Source organism: Cricetulus griseus, chromosome 8 (assembly GCF_003668045.3).
Source record: "Cricetulus griseus strain 17A/GY chromosome 8, alternate assembly CriGri-PICRH-1.0, whole genome shotgun sequence".
NCBI lineage: Eukaryota > Metazoa > Chordata > Mammalia > Rodentia > Cricetidae > Cricetulus > Cricetulus griseus.
The window spans coordinates 87846245-87859420 of NC_048601.1; the positions used below are offsets into that span (position 1 = coordinate 87846245).

The 13176-nt window shown below is 43.3% G+C and overlaps 1 protein-coding gene across 1 annotated transcript in view; it reads right to left on the reverse strand.

Annotated features, from left to right (window-relative positions):
* Creb5 (cAMP responsive element binding protein 5) overlaps nucleotides 1-13176 on the reverse strand; it is a 315064-nt gene that overhangs the window by 201155 nt on the left and 100733 nt on the right. The window lies entirely within an intron of this gene.

Genomic DNA, 13176 nt, shown 5'->3' on the forward strand with positions numbered 1-13176 from the left:
AATGGAATGGGCTTAGAGACTATTGAGCCTAGGAATAGGTAAGGTCAGGGCTCAGAAACTCAACACTTCAGAATGTTAGGCATAGCTGTGTATGCATTTACAAAGCTATTTAAAGTTGCTCCCTTATTATAAATAGATATGGCATAATGTGCAAGCAGGTCATAGATTAAGAGTGATCATTGATAACTAATTGCTATTGATTAATATTTATGCCAATAATTATAGTATTACCCCATTAAATTTAGACAAGTTAAGAAGAAATATTAAGACCCTGTTCTTGTCATATTTGAGTCAGACAATACTTATGCTTACTGGAACTGAGGTCCCAGTGTTAATGGTCACTGCCCTAGGATTGCTCAGACATCAACATGTCAAACCATCAAGCTACCCTGTACCCCGAGGCACCTCTGCCCCGCAGCTGGAAGAAAAGTAGTGATGTTACTGAAGGAGTAAACAATGAAATGTGATTTCCTACCATTGTTTAAAGGTCACTGATCCTTGTCATTATGACTGAGACCACAGCTTATATAACGTGTTGTGGGGAGAGGGAGGGAGAAGCCAAAGTCACCAAGCCCTGGATGACAGAATGCTGAACTCTGGGGCAGCCTCTAGAGCAGCTAAACATGCCTGGACCCAATCATAGGCTAGAGGGCAGCTTCTTTATAGATTAGCTCACTTCTGCAACTGTTTTACACACCCCCACACACACAACCACCCACACACACACAGAGCAAATATAAAGCACAGCCCCCTTTCTGTGCTTAAGAACCTTTCTGGCTTTTACACCGAAGTCTTCTATTCACTATCTCTACTTCCACAGCACTCTGCCAATCACAACTGAAGGAAGCCAAAAGAAACCCATGAACATACATAAGAAAGAACAACATTCTTGATCTGCCTTCTAAAAACTAATAAAAAAGATAAACACAATGAAGAGAGTATACGAGGGTGTGAGTGTGTGTGTGTGAGAGAGAGAGAGAGAAGGGGAGTGAAAGAGAGAGAGAGAGAAAGAGAGAGAGAGAGAGAGAGAGAGAGAGAGAGAGAGAGAGAGAGAGAGAAGAATGGCACAAGAGGAAGCCATATAAGATCTCTCAGAGCCATATAAGATCTCTCAGAGTCATGATTAATAATCAGAGTTCACAACCCAGGACACAACCCAGGAAACGCTGTGTCCTGTGCTGTCCAGTGTTTGTTTCAAAGGGCAAGGGCTGGAGAAAAACAAAGGAAGCCAGAGGGAGAAAAAGTAGTTTGCTTTAACTGTGCTGTTGTAAGCTCCAGAGAATCTCAGTCCTGATCTGGCCTTTCATTTTGTTAGGATAATATTTTTCCAAGTGTGCACATGTAAAGCAAAGCCTATAGGTTTTGGGTAAAAGTCAATCTTTACATTTAGTGGTTTTCATGAGGAAAAGGGCACAGGAGCACCTGCTTTTCCACACAGACTTTAAATGTTTGGTCCTCTCATGAGTCCCAAGGCACACTTCCTTTAAGCGCTGAGATCCTACTCAGCTGACAGAGTCCTAGATCCAAACTGAAGCCAACTCCATATTCTCCTGGGGCAGCCTGAGTGGGTCCTTCTGACAAGGAGCCCAGTAGAGATGGCATTGACAGTGCCCTGCATGCTCCAGGCCTCACCCCTACACTGACAGTGCCCTGCATGCTCCAGGCCTTACCCCTACACTGACAGTGCCCTGCAGGCTCCAGGCCTCACCCCTACACTGACAGTGCCCTGCATGCTCCAGGCCTCACCCCTACACTGACAGTGCCCTGCATGCTCCAGGCCTCACCCCTACACTGACAGTGCCCTGCAGGCTCCAGGCCTCACCCCTACACTGACAGTGCCCTGCAGGCTCCAGGCCTCACCCCTACACTGACAGTGCCCTGCAGGCTCCAGGCCTCACCCCTACACTGACAGTGCCCTGCATGCTCCAGGCCTCACCCCTACACTGACAGTGCCCTGCAGGCTACAGGCCTCACCTCTACACATTGCTCAATTACTTTATTTCAGAGCTTCTGATCTCTTCACTATTAAAGGCCTGCCCTTTAGCTGTAATTTCCCTGAAATGAGTCCAACATGTGGTCTGAAAAATCACAACGTCTGAGTTTGTCTTAAATCCTGGCTAGAAAAAGCACCCTCTAGGTTTTCAAATGATCACAGAATGTGTCCTGGAAGAAATCTGCTCTTGTTTATAGTATCTTGTTGAAATAAGATGGCAGAGAGAGACAGAGACACACAGAGAGAATCTATGTTGAAACTTGTAGAATCTGCAGATATTTAGTGGACCCTGATTCTGCCTAGGGACAGTTCAGTGGGCCCTGATTTTGGTTAGAAACAGTACAGAGTTCACAGAGGTAAAGTGGACAGGGCAGGTTCTGGTTACAGAGGACCACACTTCAGAGATGTGTCTAGCTGCTCTGCCACAAGACTGATCAGGTACACCACCAGGGGCGTGTCTCAGAAAAGACACATAAAAACATATGATTTGGAATGAAGGGGCACGGGAGTAACCAACGCACAAGGCTCCAATTCATACTCTTCCAGCAGGACAACAACGAAATGATCAGTTTTTTTAAAAGTTAAAAATATCTACAGACATGGGGTATCTTAAACACTAGAATGTAAACATCTCGCATTATGTTCTTTTATGAGGAAAATTGTCATTTCATGGACACTTAACATCTTATCAAATGTAAAAGTGGTGACTGCTACCAAAATATCATTCTAACCATTTCCTCTGGACTGGGAACAAAACTAAAGGACAAACAAGGACTTGGCAGTAGTGCTTTCCAAATCTTATTTTAATTGAATTTTGAAATTCAACTTTGTTGACATAGAACAAAACGTATCCATTTCAAGTGCATGGGTTCAGAGGTTCAATTTTGCCCAAGGCAGACACCTGTAGCCACCAACACAATCAAGACAGTTGATCCAGTTAATAAGTTGTGGGTGCCCGTTCACCACCAACGCCCTCTCTGACTGTCACATCTGTGTGATAGTATAGAACCCTCTGCCTGTCCTAGAATTTCACCTAAGTGGAGTCAGACTAAATACACATTTGTGCCTGCCTTTGTCACATCAATTCTGACAAATGTACACTTTCATTTTGTTTAAGGGTTTTTACATGGCTTTATTTTGTCTTTTTTTTTTTTTTTTTGAGGCAAGGTCTTACTACAATCATTAGGGTGGGCTGGCTAGTGAAATCTAGGCAAGCCTAGGCTGCAGGGCCCAGCTGTGCTCGTTATGCCTCAGCCTCCCAAGCGCAAGGATCGCAAGCATGTGCCACCAGGCCCCCACACTCAAGCCAGCGTTTTCTTTAAAGCCTTATACTATCACTCCTATGTCTCATAATGAAGAAAGCAGCCTGGAGTCTGATAACAAGACTCTAGTGGCTTTGCTGAGAAAGTTGCTAAAATCAGAGGGAATAAGAAAGAGCAAGCAGTGAAGATCAATGCTACTTCGATTCTATCCAGGGTGTTAATTTTAGCATTTTGTTTGAGCGCCCCTCCCAAGAAGATTATTTTAAGTAACGGGATTCCAAGCATGTAAGCCAGAAACAGAGGGAGCTGCTGACAGTACACTCCCAGAACACCTGGGGCTTCTCTGAAGAATACAAGTGAACAAAAACGGAATAATATGGGGGCTGCTTCTGAACCCACCGGCATTGCCAGGATACAAAGTAAAAATCTCCTGGGCAGATTAGTTTATCTGCCATCATTTTAACAACCAAAATAAATACTGTCTTCTACTTATTAGGACCAGGCAGAGGAATGCTGTTCTTTTTGGACTCAGTTCTCTCTTTTTAAGCCAGCTTCACATTAGAAGAACTCAAACTGGGGATGGAGAGATGCTCAGTGGTTAGGGCATGTCTGCTCCTGCAACTGCCCTGGGTTTGGTTAGCAGCACCCATCTGGGTGGCCTACAATTGAATGCTTGGATCCGAAGTTCCTGGGGATGCAACGTCCTCTTCTGGCCTCTGAGGGCTCGCTCCTACACATGTGTGGTGCACATATACTCATACAGGCTCACACACAGACACAAAGATTCTTTTAAAAAGTCTTAGGAATACTCAAACTATTCAATAACTTTATTTCATGATGCCCTTTGATATCTCCCATGCAATTTTACTTTCTAAAATATATAATGGAAAAAGGCACAAATTATCCTGTGCCCTGAGAAATTCTGTGGGGTAGATTGCCTCTCCAATATAAGATCTACAAAGTAAGCTGATATAACCAAGAAAACAGGGTGATGGGGTTATTTAAAAGAGAAAAGGCTAGATTCTTCTGAGTGGGAAGGTGGCACCAGGCACTATGTGGTTGGCTGCCTGGCCTCATATCATCTTGTCTTGTCATAAAGGAGACTACCAGTCCTTTTAGTCACTCATTCAAAGGATCAGCAGCTGCCTCCGGTGGACATTTGTCAATATAAACATAGGTCCCCTCAAACAGCCATATCCCATATGATAGGAATAGAATTTGTCCTATGTCTTAGGTACCCAAGTTATGTATAGAAGAAGTGAGATATGGTAAGAAGACTACCAAGAAGAAACTATTATAATTAGCTCTTGATTTTTCATTTCCTGAGAAGTGACTTTGAATCATGACCCTTCTGATATTTGTTTTTCCCTCTATTCTTTAATTGAGGTGAATAGGGATTTTGGAAAAACAGAACCATCTACATGAAACAGTATGAACATGTTTGAGTACCATACAGTTACAGAGGATTAACACTCCTTCATGCATGCCCCTTACTAAATACTACAAAGCTAAGCATTTTCCTCATTAAGCACCATCCTTAAACTAAGGAAGCAAGTCTTTTGAAGACATATTTCTTGTCAGTCCATGCAAGTTATACCCCTGTAAAATATCTGTTGTTAAATGATACTGTATCTATAGACAAGTCTTTCCAAGGCTTGCCTGGAACTCTCTAGGTATCCTAGGTTGGCCTCAATTCTCAGCGATCCTTCTGTCTCAGACTACCAAGTGCCAGGATCACAGGAAGAGCCCTGACCCACACTGTTTTCTAGATAAAAGGTATAACTGGCTATAACATAATATGTAACTAAATAAAGAAAAGGCACAAAACTTACTAAGAATTAAAATATAAAATACAACCACCTCCACCTAGACAGATTGCATGCCTCATACAGCCAAATGAAAACTCTTATACCAGGATGTCACACACATGCAGATTCTAGTCACAGTCCACCATCAGCCACAATCAAAGGACAGTTTCTGAGATAACGACTACCTGTTTGAGATGCCCAAGTTCTGAACAATCAGTTGCATGCCAACCCCCACCCTCTTTGCTGTCTATCTGAGACAAGACACTTACAAAACAGTGATAAGAAAGCTGGTCCCACATTGAACAAGGATTCAGAAGAATGGCCATCCAGTTCTTCAAATGTAATTAAAAGGCCACAGCGGATGACCAACAAAACAAATATATAATGAGGCATTCAGGGGGAGTGGAAGGGTGTGGGGAAATCATTCTCCATGGGCTTTGGAGTCCATCTGACCATACACAAAGGCTCTGCCCCTAATGGCCGTAGTGTGTACAGTGCATATATAAATCTGGGAGTGATTTCCCACAGCACATTGATTTAGATAACTGTTGCCTCAATAAAAACTCAAGACCATCCCATCACCACAAAACACCCCATGATGTGCTTCATAACTACCCCCAGACCTGAAGCCAAACCCACATCTATTACTCTGACATTCTTTCCCTCCACAATTATTAATTTTAAGATTGTTGTGTAAGTGGGACCACATAGTAGGTTGGCTTTTTCTGTGAACTTTAATTTCCCCCCAGATACATCCAAGTCACTCATTACTTCTATTATTGGACAACATTCCATGGTCTGGTTTATCAATATGGTTAAACAATCATCTACTGAAGACATTTGGAAATACATATGCTTGTTTTTAAATAGTCTGAATTTGTGAATTCTGACACAGATTAAATTAGTTGTGTGAAATAAAATTTCCCTTAATGGAGGAAAAGGTTTCAGGCCACCACCAACTTCAAATTGATTGGTTTAGTATTGTGTATTCACCATGTGGATTTTACATTTTGGGAACCATAAATTTCTGCATGGTAAATCCTAATTTGCCTCTACTTATAAAAACATCAAACAAATTTCTTTCTGCCTCAGTATATTTTTGTTTAGACTTTTTATTTGGTGATTTAGCTGCAGTGATGTTTTGAACGGCATCTATGTAGTCTATTGTTTTCCAGATGGAAAAACTGAATCCATAAGTTCCATGGATGCTTAATTGTTTTTTGGCTGTCTTTGTCTTTTAAAAAAAATCCTAGTTTTGAGATTATAATATAATTATATCATTTTCCCTTCCCTGTCTTCCCTCCAAACCCTCCCATATACCCCTCTTTGCTCTCTGTCATGCCTTACACACACACACACACACACACACACACACACACACACACACACACACACTTATATACATGAATATTCCTAAATATATACTGTTCACTCTCTATAATGTTACTTTCATGTCTGTTTTCAGGGCTGACCATTGGTATTCAATAGTCAATTGGTATGCTCTCCCCAGGGGAGGATTATTTCTCTCACTCTCAGCCTATAATTCATTGTGTAGGGTTGAGGCCGTGTGGGCTTTCCCCAGTCCACTTTATCCTATCTATTGTTGTTATCCTTGTTTCAGCTCATGTTTAGGCAGTCATGTTGATGAGACTTTATGGGTGTAGCTTCTGACATTACAAAGAAAAACAATCTCACTCTCCCTGTCCTCTGGCTCTTATGATTTTTCAGCTTTCTCTTCCAAATTGTTCCCTGAGCCTTAAATATAGGAATTGTCTTGTATGATATATCCACTGGGACTGGGTTCCACAACTCTGAATTTTAGTTGGTTGTGATTTCCTGTAATGGTTTCTGTCTTTTATAAAAAGAAGTTTCCAAGCCAGGCGTTGGTGGCACATGCCTTTAATCCCAGCACTCGGGAGGCAGAGGCAGGCCTCTGTGAGTTCGAGACCAGCCTGGTCTACAAGAGCTAGTTCCAGGACAGCCTCCAAAGCCACAGAGAAACCCTGTCTCAAAAAAAAAAAAAAAAGTTTTCAGGCTGGAGAGATGGCTCAGCGGTTAAAGGCTAGGCTTCCAACCAGAGACAGACAGAGACAGAGAGAGAGGTTCGTGTTTTATGAGACAGTATCTTATGTCATCCAGGCTAGACTAGAATTCCCTATATAAGTAGCCAAGGCTACTCTTGAACTTCTGAGACTCCTGCCTCCCCTTTCCAAGTGCTGGGATTAAAGGTGTGTACCACTTTTTTGCTGAACAATTTTGATCTACTTTGCTTAATTCTGCAAGATCTCTACTGCAACCAGAATTTCTATGTATAAAATTGTATCTTCCCTGTTCTGTCACCTCATGGTCCTGTCACCTCAGAGTCTAGAAAAGAGCACACGTTTCAGGAGCCTTTTACTCTAGTATATATTACAAACACTTTTGCAAGCTGCCTCCATCCCTGTTGCCATTGCAAACATGAGGAAACTGAGACCCAGGAGGGATGGCATGCCTTGCCTCTGGCTATCTATGTAGCATGTGGTGTGTTCAGAATTCACATTTATGGGACTCATATAGGAGCATTGGACCTTGACTCTTCTACCAACACCTTGCACTTCCATGCTGTATGCCCAGCTGCCAAAATGCCTTTTTGTCTACCTATCTCTCTCTTTCCTTGTCTCATATTGCCTCCGCCTTCATGGTTTTCTGCTTTTTTCTTCTGTGTCTCTAAAGAATTCCCCTTCCTCAATTACTCACATATAAATATAGAAGCACACCACGTAGAGCCCTGGTCTCACCCCGCCCTACACACACATACTCACTCTTATCTAGGAAAAAGAGAAATGAAGAGAAGTCTCAAGAGAAACCAGCATGGCTATGATCTAAAACATCTTAGATGGCTATCTTAAGGGCTTCACTGATGGAGAATGTCCTTCTGCGTATGTTTCTCTTATTGGTTGATGAATAAAACACAAATTGGTCAGTAGCCAGGCAGGAAGTATAGGCAGGGCTACCAGACAAGAGGAATTCTGGGGAGAGGAGGCAGAGACAAGCTGATAGAGGGACAGGCCTGGATATTCTCTGGTAAGATAAGGCCATGTATAAACACACAGATTAATAGTTATGGGTTAATAATTAAGAGAGAGCTAGATAATAAGAAACCTGAGCCATCAGCCAAACAGTTGATAAATAATACAAGTTTCTGTGTGTTTATTTGGGGCGAAGCAGCTGTGGGACCAAGCAAGAAAGAAACTCCCTCAACACTTCACATGTTCTCTCTCTTTGATTCTTTTGTTCCCTCATTTGGGATCTGATGTGTCCAATTGGAAAATGGACAAGAGAGAAAACAAAATAACAAACAAAATACATGAAACTCACTGGCATCATTTCCAGAGCCCAGAGACAGAAAACAAGCTGTTGAAGCCTTGGTGGGAACAGTGAATCTGTTAACTGGGTGGGTTTCACAGCCCCTTAAAGAATGAACGCATGAATGAAAGATCCGAGTATACGCACTTAGAATACTTTCAACGGCTCCCAGCCTCTCATGACTTTGGATTTGGGACTACTTGAGTGGTACAAATGACACAGTCTCACTTCACCTTTCACTTGCCATGCAGGAAGAAAAAGTCTTTCCGTCACACTAAATTTTGGTAAGAACAAAAGCTTTGAAAGTTAACCTGAAGAAAGCTTTCTAGCTGTCTTCCAGTCACTTGGGATGTTGAGGCAGGAGGAGGGTATGTTCAAATTTTGTCCGCAGTAATGAGTAATGAGTTCAAAGCCAGGTGGGACATAAAACTGTAACTCAAAAGAAAAAGCAAACCGTGGGCCGAGGATAGAGCTCAGAGGTGGAATAACGCCTAGCATCATGAGGCCCTAGGCTGGACTCCTAGTACCCACCACCCCCACCTCACCCTGCAGCCTGCAAAACTTTGATCTCATCCATAAATTGTGCATTAGCCAGCTGTTCCTCCGCTCCCCTCTCCTCCCTCCCACCCTGAGTTCTCACATAATTAAATTAAACGTGCTGGGTCTTTGCCTGCTACATTGCTTTCTCATAAAAGATTCAGGAAAGCCATGCTGGAAAGCTCCGCATGCAGAGTTGCTCGACGGCCCCTGTGCATTCATCATGTGTCCATCCGCTGACATTTCCACTCCACTAAGACATACTGGGGAACCCAGGAAGGGGTGAGTGTTGAGGAGAAAGTCTAAAGGAACAATGAAGAAAGGATGACCTCGGGACACGGGGATGTAAAGGGTGGCTTCAGGATTGGAGCAATGAAGGAGGAAGGGGGAAGGTAACCTTCCTCACCTACTCCTACTCTATACCACAAGACCTAATGTGCCCACCCTCTCAGTGTGGCCACAGCACTCTGTGTGTGTGTGTGTGTGTGTGTGTGTGTGTGTGTGTGTGTGTGTGTGTGTGTGTAAGTGTGGGTGGCAGCAGGAACAGGTGTGGGGAAGCCTGTGGAGGACATCAGGAGTCCTGTTCTATCTCTTCTTCAGTTTATTCCACTCAGGCAGGATCTCACTGAATCTGGAGCTAGACTAGTGGTCAGAGAGTCCCAGGATCCTCCTGTCGCCATCTCTCATAGCTCTGGGTTTTTGTGCATATGCCTGTCCACACCTGGCCTTTCACATGGGTTCTGAGGATTTGAACTTGGGTTCCCATGCTTAAGCAGCAAGCGTTTTTACCCACAGAGCTATTTCCTCAGGTTGGCATAATTCCTTTTAGTCACTTGCTTATTGATCTCCCTTGACCTTCACAAGAAGTGGAAATGAAGTCATAGGTGGACTTCGGGTAAAATCAGGTCTCATCAGCAAAGGAAGACAGAGCTATCTCAAAGGATTGCTATGTAGCCAGGCCAGGTGGCATAGAGCTGTAAACACAGCCACTTAGAATGCTGGGGTGAGAGAATGGTACGTTCAAGGCTAGTTTGGGCCAAACGGAGTTGAAAGCTAGACTTGGACAACTTGATGAGACCATGTTTCTCAATAAAATGTCCAGTAGGTGCTGGGAGCATTGTCCAGAGGCAAAATGCTTGGTTGCTATTCTTAAAGCCCTGGGTCCAACCTCTAGCACAGCAAACCCAAACCCAAAACCAGAAAAAAAACTGTGGGACATTTCCAAGCATTAGGTATTCTGGACTGTGAGGTCTGCTTCAAAAGACACTGTGGTTCAGGGGAAGCTCCTTCTAAAATTAAGCAAGTGAACAGCCAGGCTTGCTCTGAAAGCTAAACAACTGGAGTTGCTCATTCACCAGCTAGAAATAGACAGGACATTGACAGATGTGCGAGACTGCAGAGGTACACCTGTCTATAAGTCACACTGGGGCTGTCATTCCCAGCAGCTATCCTTCAAAATGGGGCTTCTGTCTGTGAGAGATGAAGGGTCTGTGAAGGACTTTCCCAATGTACCTTTCTCCAACCCTTTAGATACCATGTCATTATCAGACGGAAGTGCTTGCAAATATCCTCTTATAAAATTATCTAACAGTTCTAGACTGTCTTACAGAAAGAATTTTAATCAGTGGAGGAAAAAGGACAACTACATATATTTGTTTTCTATTTGTATTTTTTATAGTTAGTATCATTTGACCAAAAAAAGAAATTCTCAACAAAATCTGAGATGATCTCGCCTTTCTCCTTATGATAGCTGCCTATGTCTAATATCTGTCTATATCTATGAGTAGATTTTGGTTTTCATCCATGGTTCTTGGCTCAGGACTCGGACATGCCTTGTGCCACGGTAGGTTCTAAAGCCCCAGATCCCAGAGGGAGGAGAGCTGCATAGATAGGCAAGAAGACTGTGAGCACGAGGTTTGTTCTTTCCCCATGCAACCTATTAGGCGTGCCTACAAGACATCACGCCTACGCGGTGAAGCATCCATTGAAACTGAGGATGAGGTGGGAACAGGTATGGGACAGCTGTCTCAGACCTCACCTGCTCAGCTGTATTTGTAATATTCTTCACAAAAAATCTGGAACATATAACTAGTGTTTTCCTGAGTTCTGTGAACTGTTTGAGTAAATTTACTAAACTCAAGCAATGGGTCGTGGGATTTACAGCTGGTGGGTCTGAAACGCAGGCAAACCCCCTGGGGCTAGTGACAGGCAGCTGAAGAGGATGGACGTAATCTTGAAGCCCGAGCCTCCACCTGTGGGATCAGAAGCTGTGGGTGTGACTGTGAGAACTGAGAACTTCCCAGGAAGAGGAGGACTCCCCGCAGGTGTCTGCACAGTATGGGCGCTGCTGTCTGTCTGCTGTGTATGTTGGGGATGGGGATGGATGTCTCTACCTCTCAGGTGTTACAAATGACCTATTGTGAAAATGCAATAAGAGAAACTGAGTCTGAGCTGTGGTTTTCTCTCTATAGCTCCAGTAGCTATCTATCCGTCCACCTCTCTCTCTCTCTCTCTCTCTCTCTCTCTCTCTCTCTCTCTCTCTCTCTCCTGTCTACCTTGTATACACTTCAGATGAACTGAAGTGAAACTTTAAGAGAGAAACTTAAGCTAAAACAATTTAGTCCAAATATGCACCTTCAATCATATTATACAGATCAATTTGCCAGTTTGAAGAATGGGGACTGCCTCTAATGTCACAGAATGCACTACACAGAAACAAGCATCGTTGTCTTGCAGAATATCCTCATCAACATCTGTCACTTGCCAAAGCTGAGAACCCAGCCTCCCTTTCAGGAAGTGCTGGCTTGTTTTGCCTCTTTTGTGTCACACAGATACTAAAAATAAGAGAAGTAAAATAAAATGAGTTGCTCCTTTACTAAAACTGATTTTAAAAATCTCTTTAATACAGAGTTTAAGAATAATCTGACCCACTTTAAGATTCCCCTTTTAGCTCTGTAAGGAAAACACTCTGGTACTGTCCTGTACTTGTCTCTTAAGAGTCTGGGCTCACACTTGGAATGTAAATTGAGTGAGGCCACTCAACCCAGGTGATGGATGGGGTACTGAAGGTGTGTGGCCCACAGGCTGTTCAATCACTGGCTCTAGTTGGAGGTGAGTGGTATTATGCTTGGCTAATAAGCTCAGCAGTACTAATTACACAGGACACAGGGGGTGACCAAACACATCACAAGACATTGTTGTAATTCCTGAGTAAAGTCTAAGGAGTACAGAAATCAAGAATGCTGTGGATGGAGGTTTGTATTTTCCAATACAAAAAAAGACTGCTAGACTTCAAAATGGCTATAAGGATCTTCACCCACTTTAGACATGAGAATACTTTTCAAGTTTCGTGCCCATACGTGAATTAATCTCAGTTCTGGCTTCTTGGCTGCCCTTCTCTACTGTGGGAAATCAGCTTACCCGGAAAGTATCATTGTACATCATTTTACTGTCTCTGCAGAATCCAAGCACAGTAAACCTATGTGACTGTGTCCAAGTCTGGAAGAAGGTGATCTGAGGAGTCTTTTTGCCCCTTTACTCCCTGTTCTGCTCTCTGGTGCCTCTACTCAAGCCATCAGAATCAAAATGGGATCAATTCTGTCAAATCCTCACAACAACACAGAAAAGGTAACTTAATAAACAAAGCCAGGAAGGTCTATCACCAAGAGTCTGCCAGAATTACAACCTTGCTAAAGGCAATACAATTGCACACCAGGAATACTCCTGCAAAGACATCTGTCCAACAACCACCATCTAACCTTGGACTGATGCCACCTTCCCCACAGACCATAGATGATAGCATCAGAAAAAATCATGAAACTGCACTCCTTTTTTCCCTTTGAGACTTCCCTTGTCTCAGTCTCCTTGAGTATATCCTTACTATGGCATACATACTCCCATTGAAATGCTCTGCCACTCCTAAAAAAAATTTGTCCCCTTTGGAGAATCTGTTATTTAAGTTGATACCCTGGAGACCATTCTAGCTCCCACCAAGTTTGGGGACCCTCCCCCAGCAGCACAGGAAAGGCTCACCCATGCTGGGGCTCACTAGGGGCCAATGCTAGGAGGATCTGGTGTTTAAGGAGAGGCTACAGTGCTTCTAAGTTAGTATTGAAAAGGCCAGTTACTCATCCTCCTCTGTGTGGTCCGACATCAAAGAAGGAAGCCTCCAAACTGACCTGGGGCTCTTCCCAGGAAGGATTCCGTTCCTGAAATAAGATCTTATGGAGGC